Source organism: Triticum aestivum, chromosome 2A (genome assembly GCF_018294505.1).
Source record: "Triticum aestivum cultivar Chinese Spring chromosome 2A, IWGSC CS RefSeq v2.1, whole genome shotgun sequence".
Taxonomy (NCBI): domain Eukaryota; kingdom Viridiplantae; phylum Streptophyta; class Magnoliopsida; order Poales; family Poaceae; genus Triticum; species Triticum aestivum.
The window spans coordinates 491,352,538-491,370,418 of NC_057797.1; positions in this window are offsets into that span (position 1 = coordinate 491,352,538).

The following is a 17,881-nucleotide window of genomic DNA, read 5'->3' on the forward strand; positions in this document are numbered from 1 at the left end:
TAGGGCTCCGGCGGAGCTGTTCTGCTAGGGAAACTTCCCTCTGGGAGGGGGAAATCATCACCATCGTCATCACCAACGATCCTCTCATCTGGAGGGGGTCAATCTCCATCAACATCTTCACCAGCACCATCTCATCTCAAACCCTAGTTCATCTCTTGTATCCAAACCTCAGATTGGTACCTGTGGATTGCTAGTAGTGTTGATTACTCCTTGTAGTTGATGCTAGTTGGTTTACTTGGTGGAAGATCATATGTTAAGATCCATTATGCATATTAATACCCCTCTGATTATGAACATGAATATGCTTTGTGAGTAGTTACGTTTGTTCCCGAGGACATGGGAGAAGTCTTGCTATAAGTAGTCATGTGAATTTGGTATTCGTTCGACATTTTGATGAGATGTATGTTGTCTTTCCTCTAGTGGTGTCATGTGAACGTCGACTACATGACACTTCACCATTGTTTGGGCCTAGAGGAAGGCATTGGGAAGTAATAAATAGATGATGGGTTGCTAGAGTGACAGAAGCTTAAACCCTAGTTTATGCGTTGCTTCGTAAGGGGCTGATTTGGATCCATATGTTTCATGCTATGGTTAGGTTTACCTTAATACTTCTGTTGTAGTTGCGGATGCTTGCAATAAGGGTTAATCATAAGTGGGATGCTTGTCTAAGTAAGTAGAGTACCCAAGCACCAGTCCACCGACATATCAAATTATCAAAGTACCGAACGCGAATCATATGAGCGTGATGAAAACTAGCTTGACGATAATTCCCATGTGTCCTCGGGAGCGCTTTCCTTCATATAAGAGTTTTTCCAGGCTTGTCCTTTGTTACAGAAAGGATTGGGCCATCTTGCTGCACCTTATTTACTTTATTACATGTTGCTCGTTACAATTTATCTTATCACACAACTATCTGTTACCGATAATTTCAGTGCTTGCAGAGAATACCTTGCTAAAAACCGCTTGTCATTTCCTTCTGCTCCTCGTTGGGTTTGACACTCTTACTTATCGAAAAGGCTACAATAGATCCCCTACACTTGTGGGTCATCAAGACTATTTTCTGGCACCGTTGACGGGGAGTGAAGCGCCTTTGGTAGGTGGAATTTGGTAAGGAAAAATTTATATAGTGTGCTGAAATTTACTGTTACTTGTTACTATGGAACATAATCCTTTGAGGGGCTTGTTTAGGGTATCTTCACCCCGACCAGTAGAGCAAAGAGTTGCTCCTCAACCTACTGAACCTACTGAAAATGTTTACTTTGAAATCTCTTCAGGTATGATCAAGAAACTGCTAGCTAATCCTTTCACAGGTGATGGACCATTACATCCCGGTTTGCACCTAATCCATGTGGATGAAGTTTGTGGATTATTTAAGCTTGCAGGTATGCCTGAGGATGTTATCAAGAAGAAGGTCTTCCCTTTATCTTTGAAGGGAGAGGCATTGACATGGTTTAGGCTACGTGATGATATGGGATCATGGAACTACAAATGATTGAAATTGGAATTTCATCAGAAGTTTTATCCTATGCATCTTGTTCATCGTGATCGTAATTATATATATAATTTTTGGCCTCGCGAAGGAGAAAGTATCGGTCAAGCCTGGGCGTGTATTAATTCAATGTTATATTCATGCCCAAATCATAAGCTCTCAAGAGAAATGATTATTCAAAAAATTTATGCTCGGCTTTCTCTTAGTAATCGCTCCATGCTTGATACTTCTTGTACTGGTTCTTTTATGATGAAGACTATTGAATACAAATGGCATTTATTGGAGAGAATTAAAAGCAACTCTGAAGATTGGGACCTCGACGAAGGTAAGGAGTCAGGTACAACACCTAAGTTTGATTGTGTTAAATCTTTTATGGATACCGATGCTTTTCGTGAATTTAGCTCTAAATATGGACTTGACTCTGAGATAGTAGCTTCTTTCTGTGAATCCTTTGCTACTCATGTTGATCTCGCTAAGGAGAAGTGGTTTGAATATAATCCTCCCATTGAAGTAAATGTAGTTGCACCTATTAAAGTTGAAGAAAAGACTATCACTTATAATGATCCTATTGTTCCTACTGCTTATATTGAGAAACCACCTTTCCCTGTTAGAATAAAGGATCATGCTAAAGCTTCAACTGTGGTTAACAAAAGCAATATTAAGACACCCAAACCCCGTGAGCAAATTAAAGTTGAACCTAGTGTTGCTATGGTTAAGGATATCTTGGCCGATAATATTGATGGGCATGTTATTTACTTCTGCAATGAATCTGCTAGAGTTGCTAGACCCGATACTAAAAAATAAACATAGACCTGTTGTAGGCATGCCTGTTATTTCTGTTAGAATAGGAGATCATTGCTATCATGGTTTATGTGATATGGGTGCTGTTGCAAGTGCAATACCTCATTCCTTATACAAAGAAATTATGCATGATATTGCACCTGCTGAGATAGAATAGATAGATGTTACAATTAAGCTTGACAATAGAGATACTATTTCACCAGTTGGGATTGTTAGAGATGTTGAAGTCTTGTGTGGGAAAGTTAAATATCCTACTGATTTTCTTGTTCTTGGTTCCCCACAAGATGACTTTTGTCCTATTATATTTGGTAGACCCTTCTTGAATACTGTTAATGCTAAGATACACTGCAATAAGGATATTGTTTCTGTTGGTTAAGGGGATATTTTCATGAGTCTAATTTTGCTAAATTTCTTAGACAACCCCATGATAAAGAATTGCCTAGTAAAGCTGAAATTATTGGTCTTGCTTCTATTGCCGTGCCTCCTACCGATCCTTTAGAACAATATTTGCTAGACCATGAAAATGATATGTTCATGAATGAAAGAAGAGAAATAGATGAAGTATTCTTTAAATAGGGACATATTCTGAAGCACAACTTGCCTGTTGAAATGCTAGGGGATCCTCTTCCACCTAAGGGTGATCCCGTGTTTGAACTTAAACCTTTAGCTGATAATCTTAAATATGCATATCTTGACGAGAAAGAGATATATCCTGTTATTATTAGTGCTAACCTTTTAGAGCATGAAGAAAAGAAATTATTGGAAACTCTGAAGAAGCACCGTGCTGCTATTGGATATACTCGTGATGATCTTAAGGGCATTAGTCCCAATTTATTCCAGCACAAAATAAGATTGGAGAAAGACGCTAAACCGGTTGTTGATCACCAACGACGGTTAAATCCTAAGATGAAAGAAGTGGTAAGAAAAGAAATACTAAAGCTTCTAGAGGCAGGTATAATTTATCCCGTTGCTGATAGTCAGTGGGTAAGTCCTATCCATTGTGTCCCTAAGAAGGGAGGTATTTCTATTGTTCCAAATGATAAAGATGAATTGATACCACAAAGAATTGTTACAGGTTATAGAATGGTAATTGATTTCCGCAAATTAAATAAAGCTACTAAAAAGGATCACTACCCTTTACCCTTTATTGATGAAATGCTAGAAAGATTGTCCAAACATACACATTTTTGCTTTCTAGATGGTTATTCTGGTTTCTCTCAAATACTTGTGTCAAAAGAGGATCAAGAAAAGACAACTTTTACTTGCCCTTTCGGTACCTTTGCTTATAGACGTATTCCTTTTGGTTTATTTAATGCACCTGCTACCTTTCAAAGATGCATGCCTGCTATCTTCTCTGACTTTTGTGAAAAGATTGTTGAGGTATTCATGGAAGATTTCTCTATTTATGGGACTTCTTTTGATGATTGCTTAAGCAATCTTGATTGTGTTTTGCAGAGATGTGAACAAACCAATCTTGTTTTGAATTGGGAGAAGTGCCACTTAATGGTTAATGAAGGTATTTTCTTGGGGCTTAAAATTTCTGAAAGAGGTATCGAGGTTCATAAAGCTAAAGTTGATGCTATTGAAAAGATGATGTGCCCTAAGCATATTAAAGGTATAAAAAGTTTCCTTGGTCATGCCGGTTTTTATAGGAGGTTCATTAAGGACTTCTCTAAAATTTCTAAGCCTCTGACTAACCTCTTGCAAAAAGATGTTCCTTTTGTTTTTGATGATGACTGTGTAGAAGCATTTGAAATACTTAAGAAAGCTTTGATTTCTACACCTATTATTCAACCTCCCGATTGGAATTTACCATTTGAAATCATGTGTGATGCTAGTGATTATGCTGTAGGTGCTGTTCTAGGACAAAGGGTTGATAAGAAACTAAATATTATTCAATATGCTAGTAAAACTCTAGACAGTGCCCAGAGAAATTATGCCACTACTAAAAAAGAATTTTTAGCAGCTGTATTTGCTTGTGATAAGTTCATACCTTATATTTTTGATTCTAAAGTAACTGTTCACACTGATCATGTCGCTATTAAATATCTTATGGAAAATAAAGATGCTAAACCTAGACTCATTAGATGGGTCCTCTTGCTACAAGAATTTGATTTGCATATTATTGATAGAAAGAGAGCTGAGAACCCTGTTGCAGACAACTTGTCTAGGTTAGTGAATATTCTTGATGACCCACTACCTATTGATGATAGCTTTCCTGATGAACAACTAGTTGTCATAAATGCTTCTCGTAGTACTCCATGGTATGCTGATTATGCTAATTACATTGTTGCTAAATTTATACCACCTAGTTTCACATACCAGCAAAAGAAAAAGTTCTTCTATGATTTAAGACATCACTTCTGGGATGACCCACATCTTTACAAAGAAGGAGTAGATGGTGTTATTAGATGTTGTGTACCTGAGCATGAATAGGAATAGATCCTACGTAAGTGTCACTCTGAGGCTTATGGAGGACACCATGCTGGAGATAGAACTGCACACAAGGTATTGTAATCTGGTTTTTATTGGCCTACTCTCTTCAAGGATGCCTGTAAGTTTGTTTTGTCATGTGATGAAGGTCAAAGAATTGGTAATATTAGTAGATGTCAGGAAATGCCTATGAATTATTCACTTGTTATTGAACCATTTGATGTTTGGGGATTTGATTATATGGGACCGTTTCCTTCCTCTAATGGATACACACGTATTTTAGTTGCTGTTGATTACGTTACTAAGTGGGTAGAAGCTATTCCAACTAGTAGTGTTGATCATAACACCTCTATTAAGATGCTTAAAGAAGTTATTTTTCCGAGGTTTGGAGTCCCTAGATACTTAATTACTGATGGTGGTTCACATTTTATTCATGGTGCCTTTCATAAAATGCTTGCTAAGTATGATGTTAATCATAGAATTGCATATCCTTATCACCCACAGTCTAGTGGCCAAGTATAATTAAGTAATAGAGAGCTTAAATTAATTTTGCAAAAGACTGTTAATAGATCTAGAAAGAATTGGTCCAAGAAACTTGATGATGCATTATGGGCTTATAGAACTGCATACAAAAATCTTATGGGTATGTCGCCGTATAAAATGGTTTATGGTAAAGCATGTCACTTACCTCTTGAACTAGAACATAAGGCATATTGGGCCATTAAAGAGCTCAATTATGATTTCAAACTTGCCGGTGAGAAGAGGCTTTTTGACATTAGCTCACTTGATGAATGGAGAACCCAGGCCTATGAAAATGCCAAGCTGTTTAAAGAAAAAGTTAAAAGATGGCATGATAAAAGGATACAAAAACATGAGTTCGATGTAGGTGATTATGTATTGTTATACAACTCTCATTTAAGATTTTTTGCAGGAAAACTTCTCTCTAAATGGGAAGGTCCTTACGTCATCGAGGAGGTCTACCGTTCCGGTGCCATAAAAATCAACAACTTCAAAGGCACAAATCCAAGGGTGGTGAACGGTCAAAGAATCAAACATTATATCTCAGGTAATCCTATAAATGTTGAAACTAATGTTATTGAAAGCGTAACCCTGGAGGAATACATAAGGGACACTTTCCGGAATGTTTCAGACTCTGAAAAGGAATAGGTACGTGGTACGGTAAGTAAACCGACTCCAAAACAGTTCTAATGGCATTTTTTCTACGTTTTGGAATATTTAAGAAAATAGGAAAATAAGAAGTAGTCCGGAAAGGACACGAGGATTCCACGAGGGTGGAGGGTGCGCCCTACCCCCCTTGGCGCGCCCCCTGCCTCGTGGTCACCTCGTGTGCCCTCCGAACTCCTTTTTCTTGCACAATACTTCTTTTGGTCTGTAAAAATTCATTATATAATCTCCCTAAGGTTTTGACAACTGTATCACGCAAATATCTCTTGTCTTCATTTCAAGCTATTTTTTGACAGAACTAGATCGCCATGGCGTCTTCAAGTGCCCCCAAGGACAAGTTCTTCAAGAAGGTCATCAACCCCTACCTCACGGAGCTGCTGCAACACCCTCAAACCATTGAGTTGTGTGAGGGGTTGCTGCACATCTGTGATGTTGAGGGACCATGGAGGACCAGAAGCATGGAGACAAGGCTCGAGGTATTGGAGCAACAAGTTTTCAAGTGCCAGGAGATGGTGGAACGTGGACTTGACTCCAATCATATAATGATCATGGAGTTCACCAACAACCAAAAGCTAGATGACAAGAACATTGGGGAGGCCATCTTCAAGCTTCACAAGAAAATCGAGCGCCTCCAAGACCAGATGTATGACCTGCAAAACCAAACTATGAGTATGAATATAGATTCAAGAGGATGAGTTTGGCTGCAGATTTGAGGATCCTGGGGACTCGATCATCCTTCTATGATGGTGAGCCTATGCCTTGGAAGATGGACGACAAGCCTACATCATCAACAACTCCTTCATCACCACCTCTGAGGAAGGAAACATAAACACATGGGTATGGGCACTCCCCTTTGCAACTGCCAAGCTTGGGGGAGTGCCCCGATATCATATTACCATCACACATTTTATCTTTACCGGTTTTCTTAGTTCGATCCTTTTGGTAATATCTTGATCTAGTAGAATAAAGTTTTAGTATGATCTAGTTTTGAGTTTTTATCTATGATCCTTCTATGTAATCAAGTCCGTGAGCTTTATATAATAAAGATTAGTGTTGAGTCAAGGGCTTGATTATTTTGCTATGATCTTGAGGGAATAAAATAAATAAAAAGAACTAAAGAGATCATAAGGATCTTATGGAGAGTAATAACTTCACATATAAAAGTATGATGAATAAAAGTTGTTGAAAGTTCACAAACATAGTTTTGGTCATTGTTGCAATTAATAGGAAGTAATAAAGAAACAGAGGTTTTCACATATAAATATACTATCTTGGACATCTTTTATGATTGTGAGCACTCATTAAAATATGACATGCTAAAGAGTTGACGTTGGACATGGAAGACAACGTAATGGGTTATGTTTTCTTACATCTGAGATAAATTATATTGTCATGGATCGTCCAACATGTTGAGCTTGCCTTTCCCTATCATGCTAGCCAATTTCTTTGCACCAAGTAGATATACTACTTGTGCTTCCAAATATCCCTAAACCCGTTTTTGCCATGAGAGTCCACCATACCTACCTATGGATTGAGTAAGATCCTTCAAGTAAGTTGTCATCGGTGCACGCAATAAAAATTGCTCTCTAAATATGTATGATCTATTAATGTGGAGAAAATAAGCTTTATACGATCTTGTGATGTGGAAGAAATAAAAGCGACGGACTGCGTAATAAAGGTCCATATCACAAGTAGAAATATAAAGTGACGTTCTTTTGCAAGATTTTGTGCATCCAACCATAAAAGTGCATGGCAACCTCTGCTTCCCTCTACGAAGGGCCTATATTTTACTTTTATCTTCTACCTTATATAAGAGTCATGGTGATCTTTCCTTTCCTTTTTACATTTTATCCTTTGGCAAGCACAATGTGTTGGAAAGATCCAGATACATATAGCTAATTGGATGTGACTTTTCATGAAATATTATTGTTGACATTACCCTTGAGGTAAAAAGTTGGGAGGCAAACTATAAGCCCCTATCTTTCTCTGTGTCCGGCAAAAACTTCATAACCATACATATCGCGTGAGTGTTAGCAATTGTGGAAGACTAAACTATAGTTGAGTATGTGAACTTGTTGAAAAGCTCTTATTGACTCTTTCCGATGTTATGATAAATTGCAATTGCTTCAGTGACTGGAATTGTAGTTTGTTAGTTTTCAATGAAGTTTATGATTCATACTTGAAATTGTGACTGAATTGTTACTTTAGCATAAAAGATCATATGACAAGACTTTAGCATAAAAGATCATAAAAGATCAATTGTTACTTTAGCATATATATACGTTGTTGTTGTTCTAGGAATGATCATGATGCCCTCATGTCCGTATTTTATTTTATCGACACCTCTATCTCTAAACATGTGGACATATTTTTCGATTTCGGCTTTCGCTTGAGGACAAGCGAGGTCTAAGCTTGGGGAAGTTGATACGTCCATTTTGCACCATGTTTTTATATAGATAATTATCGCATTATGGGCTGTTATTACACATTATGTCTTAATACTTATGCCTATTCTCTCTTACTTTACAAGGTTTACATGAAGAAGGGGAATGCCGGCAGCTGGAATTCTCGGCTGGAAAAGGAGCAAATATTATAGACCTATTCTGCACATCTCCAAAAGCCCTGAAACTCCACGGGAGTTATTTTCAGAATATATAAAAAATACTGAGCGAAGAAAGTACCAAAGGGGGCCACCCACCATCCACGAGGGTGGGGGCGCGCCCTACCCTCCTGGGCGCACACCCTGCCTCATGGGCCCCGTGCCTCATGGGCCCCCTAGTGGCCCTCTGATGCCCATCTTTGGCTATATGGAGTCTTTCATCGAGGAAAAATCTGAAGCAAGCTCACGGGACGAAACTCCGCCGCCACGAGGCGGAACCTGGCGGAACCAATCTAGGGTTCCGGCGGAGCTATTCTGCTAGGGAAACTTCCCTCCGGGAGGGGGAAATCATCACCATCGTCATCACCAACGATCCTCTCATCGAGAGGGGGTCAATCTCCATCAACATCTTCACCAGCACCATCTCATCTCAAACCCTAGTTCACCTCATGTATCCAATCTTTGTATCCAAACCTCAGATTGGTACCTGTGGGTTGCTAGTAGTGTTGATTACTCCTTGTAGTTGATGCTAGTTGGTTTACATGGTGGAAGATCGTATGTTCAGATCCATTATGCATATTAATACCCCTCTGATTATGAACATGAATATGCTTTGTGAGTATTTACGTGTGTTCCTGAGGACATGGGAGAAGTCTTGCTACAAGTACTCATCTAAATTTGGTATTCGTTCGATATTTTGATGAGATGTATGTTGTCTTTCCTCTAGTGGTGTCATGTGAACGTCGACTACATGACACTTCACCATTGTTTGGGCCTAGAGGAATTCATTGGTAAGTAATAAGTAGATGATGGGTTGCTAAAGTGACAGAAGCTTAAACCCTAGTTTATGTGTTGCTTCGTAAGGGGCTGATTTGGATCCATATGTTTCATGTTATGGTTAGGTTTACCTTAATACTTCTGTTGAAGTTGTGGATGCTTGCAATAGGGGCTAATCATAAGTGGGATGCTTCTCCAAGTAAGGACAGTACCAAAGCACCGGTCCACCCACATATCAAATTATCAAAGTATAACACCACGATGCGGCTATATCTCCTACGTGCCGGAGCACAACTTAGAGGCATAACCGCATAGTAGGCATGTCGCAAGAGGGGTAATCTTTACACATCCCATGTACTGAACAACAAAGAGATAAAGAGTTGGCTTACAATCGCCACTTCACACAATACATAAATATATCATTACATCATCCAGAATACAATCAAGGTCTGACTACGGAACCAAATAAAGAAAGACAACCCCTAATGCAAAAGATCCCCGATCGCCCCAACTGGGCTCCAGTACTGATCGTCTGGAAAGGAAACATAGTAACGTCCTGAATCCTCGTCGAACTCCCACTTGAGTTCGTCGCGTCCCCTGCACTGGCATCATTGGCACATGCATCTAGTTTTGGAAGTAATCTGTGAGTCACGGGGAATCAGCACTCTCACACCCTCGCGATCAAGACTATTTAAGCTTATGGGTAGGAAAGGTAGTGAGGTGGAGCTGCAGCAAGCACTAGCATATATGGTGGCTAACTTACGCAAATGAGAGCGAGAAGAGAAGCAAAGCACGGTCGATAAACTATCATGATCAAGTAGTGATCGTGTAACTACTTACGTTCAAGCATAACACGAGACCGTGTTCTCTTCCCAGACTCCACCGAAAAGAGACCATCACGGCTACACACGCTGTTGATTCATTTTAATTAAGTTAAGTTTTAGGTTTTCTACAACCGGATATTAACAAATTCCCGTCTGCCCATAACCGCGGGCACGGCTTTCAAAAGTTCAAAAACCCTGCAGGGTGTCCCAACTTAGCCCATCACAAGCTCTCACGGTCAACGAAGGATATTCCTTCTCCCAGGAAGACCCGATCAGACTTGGAATCCCGGTTACAAGACATTTTGACAATGGTCAAAACAAGACCAGCAAGACCACCCGCTGTGCCGACAAATCCCGATAGGAGCTGCACATATCTCGTTCTCAAGGCCCACCGTATAAGCTAAGTGTACAGGAGCCAACGTAACCCAAGTTGCCAAGGGACGGCCCTGCACGGTGCTCTAGTTTGGACCAACACTCAGAGGAGCACTGGCCCGGGGGTTTAAAATAAAGATTACCCATGAGTCCGTGAAACCCAAGGGAAAAAGGCTTAGGTGGCAAATGGTAAAACCAAGGTTAGCCCTTGCTGGAGGAGTTTTATTCAAGGTGAACTGTCAAGGGGTTCCCATTATAACCCAACCGCGTAAGGAACGCAAAATCAAGGAACATAACACCGGTATGACGGAAACTAGGGTGGCAAGAGTGGAACAAAACACCAGACATAAGGCTGAGCCTTCCACCCTTTACCAAGTATATAGATGCATTAAAGTAAACAAGATATAAATAGTGATATCCCAACAATAAACATGTTCCAACAAGGAACAAACTCCATCGTCACCTGCAACTAGCAACGCTATAAGAGGGACTGAGCAAAGCGGTAACATAGCCAAACAACGATTTGCTAGGAAAGGTGGGTTATAGGCTTGACATGGCAATATGGGAGGCATGATATAGCAAGTGGTGGGTATCGCGGCATAGCATTAGAGCGAGCAACTAGCAAGCAAAGATAGAAGTGATTTCGAGGGTATGGTCATCTTGCCTTCAAAGTTCTCCGAGTTGACGTAAGCTTGATCCTTGTAAGCATACTCAATAGGTTCCTCGATCACGCATTTGTCTCCCGGCTCTACCCAAGGAAAGAAAACAAGCAAAGGAAACAACAATCAACCACGGTGCAATGCGCAAGCAACATGATGCAAAACATGGCATGATATGCGGGATGTGATATGCAATGCATATGTGTGCTTCGGAAAGGAAAGATTGAAACATGCCTCAACTTGGCAAACCAGGTGCGCCGCTGGAAAGAGGAGTTGATTTCGGTCGAAATCGATATAAAGATCACTAGAATCAGATGCACGGTTTGCAAATGGCAAGCAAAACAAGAATGGCACAATTCTGTGATTAACAACACGATGCCATCTAGAATGCAACAAGAGACTAAGCTAATGCACTCCAACATAGCAACAAAGCACATGGAAGTGATCTTCTCAAGATGCTTGACAAAAGATGAACACTGAGCTACGGCTAAATCAGACAATAGAAGGTTCAAACAAGCATGGCAAAAGTGCAAAAGATATCAGCATCACAGACTTGGTGAAAATACTAACATGGCAGAAATTAACATCAGGAAGCTATGTTTAGAGCAAGATAACAACATGCTACAGGAACAGGACATAGCAAAGCAAGACATGGTATGAATCTACTCAAAGCATATCACAAAACTCCCTTACTAACCATAAGCCAAAAAGGATGAGAAGATATGATGGCACCCATGTAAATATAGCAAGTTTCGTTAACAGATTCAGACTTTGCATAAAACTGGACGTGGCAAAAACAGAATTATGAAGGCATCTTTGCGAGCTCAATTCACTCATCACAAGGCATTGCCTGACAAGCTAAGCATACTACCATCAAGAAGACATGATCATGAAGCTAAACAAAGCAAGAACAATCTCATAGCATGCATGTATCAACTACAACAACCTTGGCAAAATTGATTAACACGTAAACAATCTGCCAAGAACATCTTATAGCAAAAGTAGAGCAAGATTGAGTCATGCTAGGGCACTCCATAAATGCAAACAGGAGCATGAATGGATAGATCATAACCATATGTCAAAATCATCCTTACTGAACATACTCAAAATAAGCATGGATCTCTCCGTAGCAACATGAATACATGGCATAAAAATAACAGCAGGAAAATGACTTAGTGAAATTCCAAGTCCCTGAAATCAGCAATATCACGAGAGCTACTTTGCATGCATGTGCTAGTCACCACATTGATCACAAAAATACATGGCATACACCCCTATAAAGATGGCATGTCATAGCCCAAAACACATGTAGAGCTCAAGTCCATAGGAAGCACACAATAATCATGGCAAAAATGACAAATGCTCAAGATCTGCTAAGTAACAGGAACTAACATTTTATAGCACTCTTGAAACAGTCATTTTTGCATCAAGATGGACTCAAACAAGCATGACACAATGGAACAAAATGAAGAGAACATACAGATGAACATTTTGATATATGGCATGCACAAAACGGAGCTATGGATGAGGAGTTATGATGCAAAGAACATGAGCTAAAAATGTTAGGGACTTAGGGAAAAAGGGGTCAACCTAGGGTTTTCTCAGATCCAGATCCGGGCGGCGCGGTTTACGAGGATGACCGGAATCTCGCCGGAGTAGTCGGGGACGGCGGCCGGAGAAGCGGTAGGACGCGGGAGAGGTGAGGAGGAGGCCGGAGCTCGGAGGTGGCGCGAGGTGCAGGCGGAGGAGGCGCAGGGCGACGCGGCAAAGACGAACGGCGGCGAGGGGTGGCGGCGGCCGACGGAAGAGGCGCGGGGTGGCGCGGCTCCTCGCGCGGGGGCGTAGGCGGCGGAGAGACGTGGCGCTCGGGCGGCAATGCGGGCTGGACGCCGGGACCCCGCACGGGCCGAGCAGGCCGGTGGCGGCTGGTGGGCGGCGCGGGACACGTGTCAGCCCCTGAGTGGCCGGGCGATAGTGGCGGACATGTCCGTCGGTGGTGAGGAAATGTCTGGCGGTGCGAGGGGAGCGGGACTAGGGTTTCATCTGCGCGAATTTCGGAGGGGAGGCACCTATTTATACATAGAAGGAGCTAGGAGAGTCCAAATGGAGTGTGGTTTTCGGCCACGCGATCGTGATCGAGCGGCCGAGAACATTTAGGGGGTTTGGATGGGTTATTGGGCCACTTTGGAGGAGTGTTGGGCTGCAACACACATGAGGCCTTTACGGTTCCCTGGTTAACCGTTGGAGTATCAAACGGACTCCATATGGCACGAAATTTGACAGGCGGTCTACCGGTGGTGTACCAAGGCCACTTGGCAAATCTCGGTCCATTCCGAGAATGTTTAACACCCGCTCACGAAAAGAGGCAAAAGGGGGCGCCAGAGGACATAGGAGTGTCGGATTGCAAAACGGACAACGGGGAGAATGCTTGGATGCATGAGACGAACACGTATGCAAATGCGATGCATGATGACATGATATGAGATGCATGACATGGACAAAATGCAAAATGAAGACCAACCACGGGGAAATCTCATAACTTAGAGCCAGAAATGGCAAGAGTCGGAATACAAATATGGTAAGTTACATCCGGGGCGTTACAACACTCCACCACTATGAAAGGATCTCGTCCCGAGATCTAGGACTGAAAGAACTCCAAATATTCAGAACGGAGGTGGTCCTTGCATTCCCAGGTGGCCTCTCGGTCGGAATGGTGCAACCACTTCACTTTCAGGAATTTGATAGACTTGTTGTGAGTCTTGCGCTCAGTTTCATCAAGAATAGCAATCGGATGCTCATGATAAGACAGGTCTTCTTAGAGATCAATCTCTTCGAAGTTGATGGTGCGGTCAGGAGTCTTGAAGCTCTTAAGAAAGTTGAGACACGTGAAACACGTCATGCACGTTTTCAAAGTTGGACGGAAGCTCAAGTTGATAGGCGAGATCGCCTCTTTCGCCAGTGATCTTGAAAGGACCCACGTATCTAGGGGAAATCTTCCCTTTGATACCGAAGCGACGAGTACCTTTCATTGGAGAGACACGGAGGTAGACATGGTCTCCGATCTCGAAAGCCAAGTCACGATGCTTGCTATCATAGTAACTCTTCTGGCGCGATTGCGCGGCTTTGAGATATTCAGGAATGACTTTGCACATTTCTTCAGCTTCTGTGATTAAGTCATTGCCAAGAAGTTGGTGTTCACCAGTCTCTGACCAACTAAGAGGAGTATGGCACTTTCTGCCGTAGAGAATCTCGAATGGGGCCTTGCCCGAACTCTCTTGGAAGATGTTGTTGTAGGAGAACTCGGCATATGGAAGACAATCTTCCCACTTCATACTGAAAGAAATGACACAAGCCCTGAGCATATCTTCAAGAATTTGATTGACTTGCTCGACTTGTCCACTGGTTTGAGGATGGAAGACTGTGCTGAAGCGAATGTTGGTGCCCATGGCCTTCTGGAAGGAATCTCGGAACTTAGAAGTAAAGATGCTTCCACGATCTGAAGATATCAACTGCGGAATGCCGTGCAAGGAGATAATCCTGGAGGTATATAGCTCTGCCAACTGAGCTGCTGTGATAGATTCTTTGATAGGAAGAAAATGAGCCATTTTAGTAAGCTTGTCGATGACAACAAAGATAGCATCATTTCCACGTTTGGACTTGGGAAATCCAGTCACGAAGTCCATCTCAATATGATCAAACTTCCATTCTGGAATGGCAAGAGGTTGGAGGAGACCAGATGGTCGTTGGTGTTCTGCTTTCACTCTTCTACAGACATCACATTCATTCACGAACTGAGCAATTTCTTGCTTCATTCGAGTCCACCAGTATGACTGCTTGAGGTCATGGTACTTCCAGGATGAATAGATAGGAGTGAATTGTGAGCCTCGTTCATAATGACTTTACGAAGGTCACCTTTAGGAACAACAATTCGATCCTCGAAGAATAGAGTATCTTTGTCATCAAGGCGATAACACTTGTACTTGGGTTGGCTCTTGGCAATCCCATTTTTCACCTTCTTCACCATTGCATCAAGAAGTTGTGCCTCACAAATTTGATCTTCCAAAGTAGGAGAGACTTGGAGGTTGGCAAGAAATCTTTGAGGAACAACTTGGAGATTCAATTTTCGGAAAGCTTCACAAAGATCCGGTTGGAAGGGCTTGAGAATCAAACTGTTGCAGTAAGCCTTCCTGCTCAAAGCATCTGCAATGACATTGGCCTTACCTGGAGTATATTCAATACTCGGATTATACTCTTGAATCATTTCGACCCAATGAGTCTGCCTGAGGTTGAGGTTGGGTTGAGTAAAGATGTACTTGAGACTCTTATGATCAGTGAAGATGTCCACTTTCCTGCCCAACGAGAGATGTCTCCATGTTAAAATAGCATGGACAACTGCCGCCAACTCGAGGTCATGAGTGGGGTAGTTATTTTCATTGGGCTTGAACTGGCGGGAGGTATAGGCCACAACTTTCTTCTCTTGCATTAACACCGCATCGAGACCTTGCAGGGAAGCATCACAAAAAACTTCGGATGGTTTGGATTCATCAGGAGGAGTCAGAACTAGAGTTGTGACTAACTTTTCTTTCAGGGTGTTGAAAGCCACATCACATTCAGGCGTCCAGACATACTTCACATGCTTCTGGAGGAGGTTGGAAAGAGGCTTTGCAATCTTCGACAATAGCTTGCAATCCCAAGAAAGATGCGTGGCTGCTTGACATTCTGCGGTGGTTCCCAATTCACAATTGCAGACACCTTCTCAGGATTAACAGCTATGCCCTTGGCGGAGATGATATGCCCAAGGTAGAGAACCTCATCGAGCCAAAACTCACACTTTGAAAACTTCGCATAGAACTGATGTTCTCTGAGTTTGTCGAGCACCAATCTCAAATGCTTGGGATGATCCTCCTTGTTCTTGGAAAAGACCAAAATATCATCGAGATACACCAAGACGAAATCATTTGTGTAGGGGTTGAAGATGAAGTTCATCATGCGAGAGAACATTGGAGGAGCATTGACAAGGCCAAAAGACATGACAGTGCATTCATATGAACCATAGCTTGTTCTGAAAGCTGTCTTGGGGATATCTTGTTCACGAATGCGAATCCGATGATAGCCCATACAAAGGTCAAGCTTGGAGAATACTTGAGCACCTTTGAGTTGTTCAAAAAGCTCATTGATGTTGGGAAGTGGATACTTGTTCTTTATGGTCTTCTTGTTCAATGGGCGGTAGTCGACACAAAGTCGGTCCTTTCCATCCTTCTTCTTTACAAAAAGAACACCACAAACCCATTGATAAGAACTCGGTCTGATCAGACCCATGCGCTCTTGTATATCAAGTTTCTTCTTCAGCTCCTTCAACTCTTCTGGTCCAAGCTTATAAGGACGTTTGCAAACGGGTTCTGTGCCAGGCTCAAGATCGATGACAAATTCAACTGGCCGGTGAGAAGGCATTCCTAGAACCTCTTCTAGAAAGACGTCTTGATATTCATAAACGACTAGAATTTGAGAGATGGCATTCAACTCGCCCTTCTCATTGAGAGAAAACAGTCGAATGGTATCGTCACGAGCGGCATAGATGATCACATCCTCAGACGAGTGTGCCAATTGAATATGCCTTGCAGCACAATCAAGTTGAGCCTTGTGCTTAGAAAGCCAGTCCATGCCGAGAATTAGATCAATATCCGAGTTACCAAGGACCATTGGAGAGGAAAGAAATTTATAATCTCCCATCTTGATAGAAACATCCGGAACCATCATTTTGGTGTTCATGAACAAACCCGGAGAGGAAACCGCTATCGGCTTAGGCAAATCGACAGTATGCAAATCGTTCATGGATGCAAAAGGCTTCGATATGAATGACAAAGATGCACCAGTATCAAATAAGACTCTTGTAGGAATATCATTAACAGGAAGATTACCCATGATCACTTCTGAAGAGTCCTCTACCTGAGCTGCGTTCATCATGTTGACCTTTGCAGACTTGGAATTATGCTTGACCATTGCATTGCTTGCAGATCTCACATGAGGAGGCGGAAGGCGCCTCTGGTTGAAGCATTTGTTCGCATAGTGCCCTTTCTGCTGAGACTTGTTGCACGTAACCTCTAAGAGCAGACGGTGATACAGAGCACTTGACCTTGGAGCATGAGACAGAGCTTTGTTCTGATAGCCTGGGTTGGGTGGGTGGGAAGATCCATTGCCACCTTTACTCTTCTGCTGATAAGGCTGACGGAACGGAGGAGGAGGAGGCAACCAGTACTTTTGCTACTTAGCTGCCACTTGAGTTGAAGAAGAAGAAGGAGTTGCATCCCTGACTCTCTTCTTAGAAGCATCCCACTTGAGCTGAGAGGCCTCTTGCTTTAGTGCCATGTTGTAGAACTCATCATACTTGGTCGGCTCAAAAAGCACGAGAGCTGGTTGCAGATCTTCTCTGAGGCCACCTCTGAATTGATAAATCATGTTCTTCTCATCAGGGACGTCTTGTTTAGCAAAGCGAGCGAGCCTCTAAAACAGGATGTTGTATTGGTAAACAGACATACTGCCTTGCTTCAGATTGCGTAACTCCTCACGCTTACTCTCAGCAACACTTTGAGGAATGTGGTGAGCTTTGAAGTCTCGGCGGAAATCATCCCAGGTAATCACATGACCTCCTCTGGAATCTTTGTATTGTTGATACCATTCAGCGGCTTGGTCTTTCAGTTGAAACGAAGAGAACTTGACAAAGTCCTCTGGCCTGACATTGCTA